This window comes from Glandiceps talaboti, chromosome 17 (genome assembly GCF_964340395.1).
Source record: "Glandiceps talaboti chromosome 17, keGlaTala1.1, whole genome shotgun sequence".
Classification (NCBI taxonomy): Eukaryota; Metazoa; Hemichordata; class Enteropneusta; family Spengelidae; genus Glandiceps; species Glandiceps talaboti.
In genome coordinates, this window is record NC_135565.1 from 7114242 (window position 1) to 7126000 (window position 11759).

Genomic DNA, 11759 nt, shown 5'->3' on the forward strand with positions numbered 1-11759 from the left:
ATATATATATATATATATATATATATAATTACTAATATCTATAAGGACACACACTCTGTACAAGACACAGGGGTCAGAGGTTAACTCTGCAATTCGCGGAAGTATCAAATAACATAGGAGTAACGACATTCTCCAAGGTCAAGAATCAATTTGAGAAAACCTGTCCATCAAGATTTATTAGCGGGAGTTAAGAATTATGTTGGTAAACAGCCTGCTACATTTGTCGACATCCCAGAGTAGAAAACACAGACAGGTGTTAGGAGAAGTTTTAAATAAGCGGTTTTAATGTTTTTGGGGATTATGGAGGGTATCAAATTGTACCATTTCCCTTTTGCGGTAGTGCTCAAAGAGGGAGTGTCATGGATCAGACGCTAATTCAAATTGGACGCTTCCTTTGGGACATTTGGTCAAACTCTGGCACCTTCTAACTAAGTCGGGCAACTCTTGCTTGACTCAAACTATTTATATTGTCGTGTATTTTGAAATTGATGCCCCCTTTTCTGTATAATGTAGGAGGATCCAAGAAGTGGAGAGATGACCTCCGCTGTGGATTGGTGTGGTAATACAGCAGCACACTGTGATTGTGCTGGTTGCATTGATTACAGAGATTAACAATATACTAAATGTAATTTTTTTAAATAGTCTTCATTCTTTCTCTATAAAATAAAGAATATCTCACATTATCAATTTAAATGAAGTACTCTAAAAAGAGCTATTTGAAATAAGTCGCTTCCTTCATAGTTAATTGTTATACCATAATACGCCGATTGATTCTACGTAAACCGATAACATACTTTTAAATAGACTTATTCCAGTGACAATATTAAGTTCCTCTGACGGTGACTGGTTCTATGGCACCAGAAAGAACACACATGTAATATGGTCGTAATACGCCATTGTAATACTTTAGTTTCGAAAGAGAAATTATGGCAAGATTGTCAATTACAAGAAAAAACCTAGTAGTTCATATGTCTGCTGTGTCTCTTGCTCTAAACTGCTCAACTTCTTTGAAGTTATGCTTGGCTAACATTTTCAGTAGGATATTATTATTTTCATACCTGGAGAATTGTTTTATTTTATCTGCATTTTGTATATCTGTTAGTTTACACATAAAAGTCATTGTAACAACCTCTGATAGTGAAACAGTTATAGAAATTGACAAATCTGGATTAATAAAAGAGGCATTTAGTACACTGAAACAAGACATTCTTGAAATAAACAAAAAATCGAGGAGCTCGTATTCTTGTTAACCTTTGCACAAATAATTCTCTAACTATCTTGTCCAACATGATAAACTAGTATAATATTATAAAGTGTTGTGGTGAATAAACAATTGGGTCTTTCTTTTTCTTTTTTTGGTCTCTGCACTCATGCGATTACAAGTAAATATAAACATACAGAGCCACTAGGTTGACAGTATTTGTATAATGATTGATTGGGTCATTCATCATGTCAGTGTAAGAGACAAAAATACCTCTCCAGTGTTTTAACGGTAGTACCAATGACCATACATGGTTGATATATACAAGTGCGAGAGAGAGAGAGAGAGAGAGAGAGAGAGAGAGAGAGAGAGAGAGAGAGAGAGAGAGAGAGAGAGAGAGAGAGAGAGAGAGAGAGAGAGAGAGAGAGAGAGAGAGAGACAGACAGACAGACAGACAGACAGACAGACAGACAGACAGACAGACAGACAGACAGACAGACAGACAGACAGACAGACAGACAGACAGACGGACGGACAGACAGACAGAGAAAGAGAATTTAGACACTAAAGTTTAATATAAGTAAAAAATAACGAAGCAATTATAATCTATTCTACTTGACTTGCTGTTCTTTTAGTACGATCGTTCAGTACGATATATTATAATTCCTTCGTTATTAACTTCATACCTGGATGATTGAGAACACCCAAAGACATATTTCATATAAGTAGTTAGTTTGTAGGTATCAGTTCATAAATATTATTTTCGTTGCATAATATGATGGGTAAAAACATTATTTTTGATTGAACCTTTGTGGACCTCAGTTGACATGTATGTTTACGCCCTCGATGGCTTCGTATTACTTAGGAACAAGGGTGAAGTTGATTTTGTTGTAGATCGATCCTCGGTGCTGAAATATATATCCATGAATTATGAAAAGCCACAATCTCCACATCATGCTAATTCTGTCAAAAATGGCTTTCCCGAAATGGTATCATTCCAATAAATGTTGAATAATACTACTAATACTTTAATCAAGATGTTAGAGTCGCCAATACACAATAAAATATAATATTTACCATCTTTGCCATATTTTGGCAGTTACTATGGTCAGGCGACATAGGGAACCTTAATCATCCTATCTTAGTGCTTGGATACGACCACATATTAGTGCTAGAAAGAATAGCAAAGCTGCCAGCTGTGTGCCCCATAGTACCGTTACAGGGTATATTTTTCCACAGCGCTGGTACATGGTTGTGAAAAATATGGCTGTTGCCTGGATATGGAATACCGCCACTGTGCCACGATTGTTTTACACATCCCAGTACACACCTCACACTAATTTCGGCCCCATCGACCAAGTAAGTTTTAAGATATAAATTTTAACCAAAATTATTTCACATGATTACACTTAATTTGCATATCACTGATGAGATCATCACATGCTTAATAGTTCGCCATATACACATTCCAAATGCATCCCCTTAAATTTCAGCCCAATCTCCTCAGTAGTTTTGGAATTAAAGATTTCTCACCAAAGAGACATATTTTTACACCCAATTTGCATACCATTTGCGAATTCACAATATCATGAACAATGTGTGATCTACACACACCTAAGAACGTTCCCATCAAAAGTTCAGGACAATCTGCCATATAATTTTGGAGCTTAAGGTTTGAACAAAAATCACATTGTTTGACCCATCAACGTGACCAACCAGCAATCATGCAACTGAAAGATCAAGGAAGACAAATTGACAAATGTGCCCAAGTTAGCTCGACCTAATGATGATGATGATGATGATGATGATGATGATAGTGATGGTGATGGTGATGAAGACGACGATGACAACAACAATGACGACGTGGTGACGGAGGCGGTGGTGGTGGTGGTGGTGGTGGTGGTGGTGGTGGTGAAGATAGATAGTATTTCATATGTCTGTCGTGTCTCTTGCTCTAAACTGCTCAACTTCTTTCGGCTTATTTTTTTGAACTGATGACAAAAATTCATATCACGTACCCAATCTTCTTTTTTTTTTAAATTTATTTGTTTGCATGCCGACAGGTATTTCTAAAAATAAATATAGCGCATTTTACCTTCTTGTTTTGACATGCTGTTTTTGTGAACAGTTGAGGTATACGTATTGTATGTCAAATGAGTAGGATCAGTCAATCCAATGAATATTCATTTTTTTTTTAAATAATGTTTTGTAAATGTAACATTGCTCCAAGATAAAAATGTGTTATAGTTATGGAAGCCGTAGAAAAGTTGTACACACTGTACATTTCTCTAAAAGTCAATCCTCATTTTCGCATCTTGATTGTTTCACCCCCTCCCCCCCACAACCATATGCACAACCCACTCCCACCCATACCGACTGCCACCATTACTTTCACCATCTGTACATCCATTGTTACCACCACACCACCACCATCGTCCTCCTCCTCCTCCTCCTCCTCCTCCTCCTCATCATCATCATCATCATCATCATCTTCACCACCACCACCACCACCACCACCACCACCACCATATATCATCACCACGTCGTCGTCTTCACCACACCACCACCACCACCACCACCACCACCACCACCGTAATCATCATCATCATCATCATCATCATAATCATAACCATCATCATCATCATCATCATTATCAGGTCGAACTCACTTCTGCACTTTTGTCAAAGTCCGTCTGTCTGTCTGTCCGTCTGTCTCTGCCTCAGTATGTCTGTCTCGCGCTCTGTCTCCCATCTCTGCTGTCTATCTCTGTCCTTCTGTCTGTCCGTTTGTCTGTCTGTCTGTCTGTCTGTCTGTCTGTCTGTCTGTCTGTCTGTCTGTTTCTCTCCCTCTCTCTATTTCTTGTTTGTTCTATGTACTACCACTAAAACACTGGAAAAATAAATATTTTTAGACTGACCCGATGGGTGAATCACTGTCAATCATTATGCTAATACCCAATCTTCTTTTCTTTTTAATTTATTTGCTTGCATGCCGACAGGTTTTTCTAAAAATAAATATAGCACACTTTACCTTCTTGTTTTGACATGATGTTTTTGTGAACAGTTGAAGTATACGTATTGTATGTCAAATGAGTAGGATCAGTCAATCCAATGAATATTCATTTTTTTTTTAAATAAAGTTTTGTAAATGTAACATTGCTCCAAGATAAAAGTGTGTTTCACATAAAATGAATATTATATGAATATAATATAGTTATGGAAGCCGTAGAAAAGTTGTACACACTGTACATTTCTCTAAAAGTCAATCCTCATTTTCGCATCTTGATTGTTTTACCCCCTCCCCCCGCAACTATATGCACAACCCACTTCCACCCATACCGACTGCCACCATTACTTTCACCATCTCTACATCCATTGTTACCACCACACCACCACCACCACCACCACCATCGTCCTCCTCCTCCTCCTCATCATCATCATCATCATCTTCACCACCACCACCACCACCACCACCACCACCACCATCACCACCACGTCGTCGTCTTCACCACACCACCATCATCATCATCATCATCACCATCATCATCATCATCATCATCATCATCATCATCATCATCATCATCATCATCATTATCAGGTCGAACGAGCTTCTGCACTTTTGTCAATGTCCGTCTGTCTGTCTGTCTGTCTGTCCGTCTGTCTCTGCCTCAGTATGTTTGTCTCGTGCTCTGTCTCCCATCTCTGCTGCCTCTCTCTCTGTCCTTCTGTGTGTCTGTCTGTTTGTCTGTCTCTCTCTCTCTTTCTCACTCTATTTCTTGTTTGTTCTATGTACTACCACTAAAACACTGGAAAAATAAATATGTTTAGACTGACGTGATGGGTGAATCACTGTCAATCATTATGCAACTACTGTCAACCTAGTAGCCCTATGCTGTTTTTGTGAACAGTTGAGGTATTGTACGTCAAATGAGTAGGATCACACAAACTCAATGAAGATTCATTTGTTAAAAAAAATTATGTTTTGTAAATTTAACATTGCTCCAAGATAAAAGTATGTTTCACACAATGAATATTATATGAATATTATCTAGTTATGGAAGCCGTAGAAAAGATGTACACTCTGTACATTTCACTAAAAGTCGATCCTCAGTTTTCGCATCATACTTTGTCCCCCCCCCCCACCAATCATCAGCACAACTCAACCACAACCATACCAATTGCCACACCACTGTCACCATCTTTACCTCCATCATCATCACCACCACCACGACTATCATCGAGAGAGAGAGAGAGAGAGAGAGAGAGAGAGAGAGAGAGAGAGAGAGAGAGAGAGAGAGAGAGAGAGAGAGAGAGAGAGAGAGAGAGAGAGAGAGAGAGAGAGAGAGAGAGAGAGAGAGAGTTAACCCATTACAGAATTCACCCACTCCATAACGTAGGTGTTTCCCTTAAATGAAGGTTCGATCTGTTAAAGTTACACCAATACCATTTAAGATACGCTGCTCGATGTATCTCTGTTAATGTCAAACAAACTACATATGTCATGAAAAAAAGGAAAAAAGAATAATAAAGTTCATTTCATTTTTCTGTTCCTAGTGGAGGGTTGACAATCGTTATAATGTGTATAAATATGTCAGTTTCTCGTCATGTCTGAAACAATACCGTGTCATTATAAAGGACCACCCATATAAGGTAAATTGTGCCTAACAAAGAAAAGTAGTATTCATAAAAGGATCTGCCAATTCCTTAACTCCTTGAGATGTATTAGTAGAAAACAATAATTTGTAGATATACTGATAAACAATTAATCCCATTATAGTATTCACCCCACTGCTGCATGTACATACTTGTTACATATAGTTAGGTCCACGCCCTCATCTCATTATGTATTGCAGCTATTTTTATAAGCGTGACTACGATTGTATATATATGGCGAGGGCATGTGAAGGTCTACCAGATAAACTCCATAGCAGTCCATTGGAGGTGAGTTGATAACTATCTTAAATCTTTCACGTTTTACAACTTTAAGAGGGGATGTGCATGTTGTGTTGCAGATATTTACGATGTTCTTTGTTAAGGGATTACGGTGAAGATTATCAACTTATCAACACTGTGTTAAACAATCTGGCTCCCCCGTTCATGATTACAATGATAAACTTCAACATTACTCTTGATTGCAGAAAATAAAGGAAATACATAATATAACAGTAAAATTAATATTATACTATAAGTTATCTCAAACAACTGTATAAACACGTATTTTTTTTGTGAGAACTAAAGATATCCCAAAATGTTTCTGTATAATATGGAGTCATGATGGGTGAATGGTTAGCGTGACAGGTTGCAGGTTCGAGCTCCGTCGCTGCCTGCTGTTTGTTTCTGAGTGGTATAAAGTCCTTCGGCAAGATTTGAACCACGACTGTGCCTCAGTCAACCCAGCTGTATAATTGGGGACCTGGTAGGATGTAGGTTGCAATGTGAATGCTTTAATCATATGCGCTTAAATGGCTGCAGTGGATTGTATGCTCCCTGCGGAGTTGAGGAAGAGTTAAGGGCCTTTGTGCCGTTTCTGATCCGAACCAGGGGTAATAATTGTAAAGCGCTTTGAGCACGGACTGTGAAAGCGCTATATAAGAACCCAACATTTATTATTAATATGTCGAAATTGAATTTTGACTATAGAACCAAAGTGAAGGCGAGTTTTAAACCATTCTTAAAAGTTGCTTAGTGTCAGCAAGCTTATATGTTGTCAAGATTTGCACCAATAATTTTTGTTCAACGATTTGTGTAATCCGATCAGTTAATTGTTAATGTACATTTACTTGTCTATGAAAGGTGAATGCTTATAAATACCTGGACATCGTCATCGCAGCCGTTTTAGTTTGACGAAGCTTTGATTTCATTTTAATAAAATGCGGTTTATTTATCCTAGACTTGCAAAGCAATCCAAAAGTCTTATTTTAGAAAAATATAACATTACATATAATATGTAATCAAAATTGATGAAAAACCCCGGGAATCACTAACATTGTTAGTTTACTGAATCACCAGATTTGTATTGTTAACAATGATTATCTCGATAAGTATATGTTCAAGCATTTCTACTTAGACAATATATTGTATCCCTTAAATTACATATTAGTAGATCAGGACTAAATTTTAGACTATAACAAATAAACCATATCAGTTGTTATTTTTGGTGTTTTCAGATTTAGAGGCTGACAAACATACTGTACCTTGTGTCATATCAGAACCTAGGCAGAGATGAAATTCGCCATCACACTTTTCGTTGTGCTCGTAGCCATTACCCAAGGAAAAGGTATGTATAATTAATAGTCAGAGTACTTTGCCGAAAGGAAAAAAATCATAACGATTGTGTTTTTTTTCAAAGATAAACAGTTTCCTTTATTTACGTCTGGAATGCAATGTATGTGGTAAATATTAATAAAGTCAGCAGCACCAAAAAAAGATAGTGACGGAAGATGTAACTATGTCGTTATTTAGAACAGCAGCTCAAATACGAAACAAATAATTATCGAAGCTTGAATATTTGTCAAAACATCTCTAAAATAAGAATATCAGTTACGTAAAATGTTGGTCCTCCCTTTACTTGAGCCTTCACATACTGTATAGTGTCATGTAGTCTAAGAGTATTTGTGAAGGGCAATAAACACATATATTTCATTACACAAATACAGTTGCAATTATTTGTGATTACATCACTTTGTTAGCGGTCATTAATTGTCGTCAAGTGTGCATGTGTGTGTACATGAGTGCGTGTGCGCGCCCACTTGTGTGTGTGGAGGGGATGGATTATAATTTAAACACGCGGAAAAGGAAACGTTTCGATCAAAATTCGTGAATTATAACAAAAACGTGCTCGACAACAATTTGCTTCTGTACGTGTTGCCTTGTTGATATATACACTATCGAACTTTTTAGTGCAACATGTGAATATCGGTAGATAATTAGAAACACATCGAAGTAGATAACATGTTCCCACATTTGCTTAGTGTTCGTCCATTCAAAATCAGTAGACAAGACTAATCTTTATTACATCTGCATGCAGATAAATGCAAAGTCTGAAGTAGTCCTAAGTAATCGAATTTGCGCATGCCTCAATGTTGCAAAGGTTAGGTTTCAATTTTTGATAATTATGAAGCCCTGTCATGGCTACCTATGAAGAAATCAAGGTACCTGTACAGTTATCTGTAGTTGTCTGGTACATAGAGGGTACAAGAGATCAACATAAGTGCTTATTACGTGGTTATTTTTTTTCACATATGTATACTAATTATGAATTTGTTAATTACTTACTGGTATACAAATGAAAATTATGACAGACGTTCAAATAAAACAAGGTATGCAGATAATCATACATTATCTGGGGTATTTTTCAAAGCACAAGTATTAGTTGTAGATTGTGTTCAGCGTGCATTGCCAGGGTTGTTGAGTGATAGTAAATTTGTACTCTGATTTGAGCATGTTCTGGTATATGGATTAACCTAACCCGACGATTGCTAATGTTATGAATCATCGTATAATTATACTATAGTTTTACTTGTACATCGTGGATTTAACACAACCATGTTGATTTTTTGTATACATCCCGATGTCCCCCAAAATACATTCAGTTCTCACGCGATCTGAGGTTCTCCAAAATGCAATTTTTTTAGGCTCAAGGCCAGCAAGGGAGGTTATTGAAAACGCCCTAATATGTTCTCTCGATCGTGAGTAAACTTCGACAAACGTAATTAAAAATACCATTACAAGAAAATATGTATCAACGTTTGTAATCCAACGGCCCTCGATGTCTTTTTATTGATTGGTTGTATAGTTCTGTGACGAATAGAGAGTTTCTGGGTATAACCTGTCTAAGTTGGCAGTAGATTTATTAATCTCAGGGTTATCAGAACAACATCAACTGTCATTCATAAAATATCATTATCCTGAAAACAGTACCACCTTTGTCTTCATTGCTGGTATTGAAGAGAAAACTTGTAGTGTATAGGGTGTGGATTCTTCCATTCAAGCTGTGTAGATGAGACCTGTATCCCTTTTCAGTTACATCGGCATACCGAAGTCATCGAACGAATGCAAATTGTATTCTGCATGGATATTCGTGTAGGGGCAAGTCTTCTACCGAAATCGAATTTGCGCATGCGTTATGCACACAAAAGACGTAGAGACTCAATAGTTGTGTAATGTTCGGTTTGACTGATTGGCCAGTATGTAACCCTGACATGTGTATGCATGAAGAGATCAATATATAATCTAGGTATCTCTACATTTATCTATGCTGGTACATAAAGGGTAAAAAAGAACAAAGTGTTAAATTGCTTATGTGGTTATTAATTTCAAACAATTTCAAGCATGCGTTATGTATAATAACTGTGAAATTACTGCTATACAAAGACATGACAGACTCCCCCCCCCCCCAAAAAAAAAAAAAAAAAAAAAAAACACACAAAAAAAACACACGGCTATTAGTTTTGGACTGTGTTCAGCGTACATTGCCAGGGTTTCAATTGACTTGGATGATTGCAAAGTTGTAATGATAATACAAATAATATCATATAGGAATAACAATTTTCAATAATAATCGAGTGTGTTTGAATATTAACCATCCACGTGGGGTAGTTTGTTATGCTGAGTTCAAAAACTGGGGTCATTTATGAACATCCATTGGCATGGTAATGAAAATCACCATAATAGGTGGGTTATTTTCCAAAAGTTGGACATAAAGGATGTAAACAAGTACAATTTAATTACAAAATTCCTAAGAAAATGATGTTATGAATTAAATAATAATCTGGTTTATTTGCATATTGTCCAACCAGCTTAAGGTAGTTTGTCATACTGAGGTAAAAAAAACTTTTAAATAAAATGGTCCCTTTTTTTTAACTCAGTATAACAAAAAGTTCATCATATGTGTCCATATGACCTAAGTCTGGCGTTAAAGTTATTATTTCATCCAGTAATTCTTTCCTGAAATCCCTGTATAGATTATAATAAAACAAAAAGTTACTTCATCATCTGGTGAATTTTGGAAAAAGTCAAATTTCCTGTCTTCGACTTCAAACCCACAAAATAGGTGTATGTTCAAATAAAACAAGATATGTAGATAATCATACATTATCTGGGTTTTTCCAAAGAACAAGTATTAGCTGTGGATTGTGTTCAGCGTGCATTACAATGGTTGCAATTGAGTGATAGTAACTTTGTAATCTGCTTTGAGCATGTTCTGGTATATGAATCAATGTATGAATTTTTATTCTTTTTTTATAGTGTTTTTAATCAATCGGAGGACCAATAGATGCTATAAAAAACCAATATAATCACTCTAAGGCAAAATCATGATTTGTATTTGATTATTGTAATTATTAACCTGGTATCTGTGTAGTGACCGTTAGTAATATTAAGTTGTTGTAGTGTGATGTGTTTCAATTCGTTCATATTTTTCGTTCTACTAATGTAGTAGCTGCCAATAGTTGGAGAGATGACCTCCGTTGTGGACCCAATAATCCCCTAACCGATGGTAGTCCAGCAGAGTGTGACCCTTTTGGAGCTTATCCATGTTGTTCAGCATATGGTTGGTGTGGTGATACACCAACACACTGTGATTGCGATGGTTGCATTGATTACGGGCGATAAAGACATTGTATTCTATCAACACAATACTAAATGTATGTATTACAAACTATTCTTCAAGTTTCTTTATCAACGAATATCTCCTATTAGTCATCTAAGTAAAGTATTCTAGAGTGAGTTATTTGAAATAAGTCGCTGCTGATATAGTTAGTTTAATACCATACAACTACGGTTACTTGTATCTACACTAATGTCATAATGTATAAACATACTTATTTCCCTGACAACATTAAGTTCGTCTGACGATAATTGGTTCTATGGCACCAGAAAGAACACACAAACATATAATGATGTGATTGTAATATATCGTTGTATTGGGAAGAAGGACACGTTAGCGTTGCTAATCATACTTATGGTATTCTAATATTGATACACGATTATAATTACTGAATAACCAGACAGATTCCATCATTCTCTCCTTTTCAGGCTGTATCCTCCCTATATAGAGTTAAGATATATTCAGCAATTTGATGATGAATCAATGTGGAATCAACTAACCTAGCTGTGATATGATGTAACACATACAATTATCGTTGACATTGTAAATTGGCTTAAATATTTAAAAAAAAAAACGTTATTTCCTAGTTATTGTTTTCTTTATTGGAGAATCTGATCTTTGGAATAAAGTATCTGCAACAAACAAAAATGATAGACTTGTAGTTTTTATTCGTATGTTTTCTGAATTTACATCCTCCAGCAACTCTCTTGTTAGTTCGACTGAGAACGATGTCAGTTCAAATTTCACATAGACAATCAGCTAGCAATAACAAATGTGCAAATCAGAACTTTATTAATCATTTTAAAGACGTGCTTTGGACGAAATCTATTGTTTTCCGTGATTTTTAACTGCGACAATGAACATGACATGCATACATACATACATACATACATACATACATACATACATACATACAACACATCCGCGTGGCGATCTGTATGTGGAAGTAGAC

The 11759-nt window shown here is 36.3% G+C and overlaps 1 long non-coding RNA gene across 2 annotated transcripts in view; it reads left to right on the plus strand.

Moving 5' to 3' along the window:
* LOC144448609 (uncharacterized) overlaps positions 1–11441 on the plus strand; it is a 16250-nt gene extending 4809 nt beyond the window's left edge. Inside the window, exons 1-4 of one of the 2 annotated variants that reach the window (XR_013482114.1) lie at positions 6094–6141; positions 7368–7477; positions 10637–10844; positions 11236–11441. This is a non-coding gene — a long non-coding RNA (uncharacterized LOC144448609). Of the gene's footprint in view, positions 1–6093; positions 6142–7367; positions 7478–10636; positions 10845–11235 lie in introns of those variants that run through there. The other variant, XR_013482115.1, reaches the window with a different exon arrangement.
* Positions 11442–11759: the final 318 nt, after the last annotated feature.